We start from the raw sequence: 4,243 nt of genomic DNA on the forward strand, positions 1-4,243 counted from the left end.
AGAGAATCAAGTTCAGTGGAATAGGAGGAATCGCTCGAGCAAATACTTGAATGTTCGTAGGTGACTTCATATCTGTCACTTCAGTAAAATCAGCATTGGAGAAGATGCAATTTCCCATAGACTCAGTCGAAGCCTGAAATGGGTTTGTAAGAGGTGGAATCCAACAAAGCCCAAGATATGCGGTTCCTGGCATCTCCCATCTACTTAATAAGGCCATAAGAAAGGTCGTAGTAGGAGGAACCCCCATACTTAGCAAATCACGAGGACGAGAATGAATTTTTATCCATCACATTCTCAGCCTCTCTGATCTGATGAACTCAAGTAACTCAGATAAGTCTCCTCAAGTGGTTAAGATCAAGGTACTACCTACTTCGGTACTATCAACTAAATCCAGAACCTGCCAAATCCAATCAAACAAATCTCTAAAAACAACAAGCGACGATCGAAGAAACTTTCTTCAAAAATGTCGCAAAGCACAAAAGCAAGAAGGACACGAAAGTTATCCCAAGGTAACGCTATGCTGAACTAAGTGGATTCTGTTCATCAACCAAGGTCCGTTGTATGCCAAAGCTTATGGGACCGATAACTTTTTGCCATTACCTGTACAAACCTAGGTTTAGGTCACCAGCACTACCCCTTCATCGAGCCGCCAAAAGTTGAAGCAAAGGGCGAAAGGAACAATACAAAATCTCTGGACAAGTGCGTAAAGACAAATCAGATAAGCCCTTCAATCAATGTCGCATGAACAAAGAAACAGACAGGAATCAAAATATCAGGACTCAAGCCAAGATGTTGCAGCAGAGCCCTGGATGACGTTATAAATGTTTTTTTTCCCAAGATGGGGCCATTTTTAAAATATTTATTTAGTCGACATTGCGTTGCATGCCGAGATGCTCAAATAATATTTAAAATTCCATCCGATACAACACAGATGATAGAAGAATCTTGAGCATATGATAATCCGCACTAGACGTCAATTACAAAGAAATATATCAACCATCTATGGTTATATTCTGAAAGGAGCAGTGAAGAAAGAGTCATAGTGGTGACATCCAGCAATTCCTTGAAGATCCATAAATGAAAATTCTGGATTTTGGAAAAACGGGTTATTGAAAAATATCTAGTTTTCTTTGCGAATTATAGAATTGAGCTATGAAATCCATAATTCTAGAGTCGAATCCACTCATTCAAAAGTACTATCATCCCGAAAGGATGAAAAAAAATTCCATACGGCGCTCAGACGTAAATTGTGAGGATTCCATGCTTTGAATATCAGACTATATTTCTAAAGAGAACCTCTGACACGACCCACGAGGCGGAGAACAGAGTTCAACAATTAATCCAGTCCATAATTTCAAGGAGTATGATTGCCGATTTCCATATCTAAAGCCTTACCGAAAGAAGGGTGTATCTCTCCAGAGGGGAGATTAACACCTTTCAATGGTAATTCTTCTCAATATAGAGACTGCAGTTACTCCTTTAACTTTTATTCCCATAGAAATGCATAAAGCATTTAAAAAGTATCGATTTTGATAATTCAGGGTGAGTGTGGTTCCAAATCTCCTACGAGCGCAAAGCCCTTCGTAGTAATTACATCGTAGGGAGAAGAATCCCCCACGAAAAACCGCGATTAAAATTAAGAACGAAATTTCGTTAAATTTTCTAGGAGGTATCAAAAAGAGTGAATTTAGAACTAAAAAGGGAATGGATCAAATATGAGCAGTTATTAATAGGTCAAAGGAGGAAGGTAGGGGAACCCTTAGATTCCAGAACCATCCAGACGTCGTCCCAACTTAAGTCTAAGTGCTTGGGGCTTACATTTAGTTCGAAAAGAGATTTAATTTAAGTTGAGCCATTTGTTATTAGAAATTTGGGATAATATTCCCGAAATTTGGGTTTATAATCAAAGATCCTGCCCCAGATCCAAATCTAATTTGGACCGCTGGATCCACAGTCGTCCAACCTACTAATGCAGTGCAGAATCTGAGACATACCGGCCTGGAATTAGGAGCCAGCGATACCACCTAATCATTTAAAATATATGAATCCGATCTTATATGAAAGAAGTGGTAGGCGTTTACTTAAGTTTTTGGGGAGTCAGAGGCCGACATCTAAAAATTTTCCTAATTGGCTCCCTTTAATTATGTTGGGTGCTAAAATACCTAAACTGATGCCAATTAAAATTCTTGACTTCTTTAATTTATATCTGTGCAATGCATGCTGAGTCGACAACGTTCCAAATCAAGTATGCTTAAATTTTAAAAACAGGCTATAGAAAAATAATTTTAGAAGACTGGGCTTCCCCAGGTCGGCACCTCGTCCCATAGGTCAGCACTACCGGACTCTCCCCGCAGGCCGGGAAGGGTCTAAATAGGGAAGAGTATGCCTAGTATGCTATGCTGCGACCACCGTGGTCGAGATCCCCAGTCTATATTCCGTGAAGTCGTTATCTTTCTATGATATTTAGACAGTCAATCCACTAACAATTAAACCTTTTGAAAGTTAGAGTATAAACACTTTCAGCAGCCCTCTCAACGATGTGTCCGTTAACGTCCGGACAACGGAGAACAATGAAAAAGAGGCACACCATCGCCAAAAAAACTAAGAAAACGAGTAATCTAGGGAAATCAACTCATCACATACAAATCTAACTACATAATAAATGTCCAATAGCAAAGTTGCCTTGCTTATTTAAACCAGAGTTTTGCAGAAAGTAATGTGGTCGGAGGGCACCCACTGACAACAACCCGGATTCCTTCAGGCCTAATAAATGACCGTAAGTTAGTTTTGAGTGGGATACTCTCAATTCTTCAAGTCTTCATTTGCTCCTCTGGACTCTCTCTCAAACTCCTTGGATCTCATAGTGAAGCTACCCAAATGGATAGAGGGCACTTCCTTTAAAGGGGAAGGCCGCCCCCCCTTTCCTCTTGGGGTATAGAAGTGTGATTCAAATTTGGATTTCCAAATGGAAAAGGATAGTTCCCAGAAGGTTCTTTCCTCTTTAGAAATCCAAGCTTTGGATCTATATAATCCCGACTAAAAATCAACTTTCACAACCCACTGACAATTATACAAATTACATCTTATATAAATCAAAAAATTCTAGACTCACCTGCAGGGTATCTTAAGCAGTTAATAAAAAAAACATTATTCCCAAGCAGTTGTATAAATATGTGCATAAAAAACAAAAGACACAAGAACCAGTAAGTGACATCCTGATCCGCTCTTTTTATTTGGGGGCTTTAGCAAGCTGAAGACCTGTGCAGCATTTATAACAATTTAACATTTATTATTAACATAGCCCCCCTTTTTATTCGCATGCATGAGCGTGGCCCACCTGCAGAAAACTTCGTGAAACATGCAGATCGTACCTAAACCTAAAGTAATCTAGTTGCAAACACATAATCCATCCACAGGTGCAAAAAAAGTAAAACAACACAGCCAAGGCAATTTCTCCCAACATGCAGTGAAAACCACAAGAAATCCGGCACACAGCAGTAAGTAAACACCGGCCTAGAGCTACACGATTAAGTTGGTTGTCCTAGCACATCATCTAAGTGTGTGTAAGAGGGTCAAATGTGGCTGAGGTATAATCCTAGTTGGGTGATTAATCAAAGTTATCTAAAATCTAGCTTTGTTAAGGCTCGAACGGGAAGATTTAAGTTGAACTTCAAGTATTAAAAATTAGGAATTTGAGTTAAAATGTATCTTTAAGAAGTTAATTGATTGGAGCTACCTTTTGTTTCACACGAGGCCGTGAATAGTTTATTTCACTTCCTTGGGGCTAAGCTAATGCACTCGTAGGCCTGTGTTTACCCAGTAAGCAATCGGGGGTTAATTAAGCTAATTTACATTGGTTAGAATTAAGGAAATAATTATTTAGGGGAATGCATTACTGATTTTAATGGTTGGGTTGAGATTTTAATGACGTTCTATGAATTCCTCTATAAAAAAAATTTTAAGGGTAGTGAAGTTAATAGTTTTAGGGGGAGGTTATCTCGGATACATCAACTAAGGGGTCCAAAATTTCGGCTTTAAAATTGAAATTAATGTACGTGAAGGGATTTATCAGGATTTTTATATTTATAGTACATCATAGACTAGATTACTGCACGGTTGTTAGACAGGGGGCATATTCAATTTGGAGTTTTCTATGAAGAGTTATGATTTTTGGAAGTTCTGGCCATTCTGACCTAAGGTTACTAAAGATCTGAGTCCTTGGTTTTGCTGATATGGAGGTTGT

The sequence above is a fragment of the Dendrobium catenatum genome, unplaced genomic scaffold (assembly GCF_001605985.2).
Source record: "Dendrobium catenatum unplaced genomic scaffold, ASM160598v2 fragScaff_scaffold_133, whole genome shotgun sequence".
Lineage (NCBI taxonomy): Eukaryota > Viridiplantae > Streptophyta > Magnoliopsida > Asparagales > Orchidaceae > Dendrobium > Dendrobium catenatum.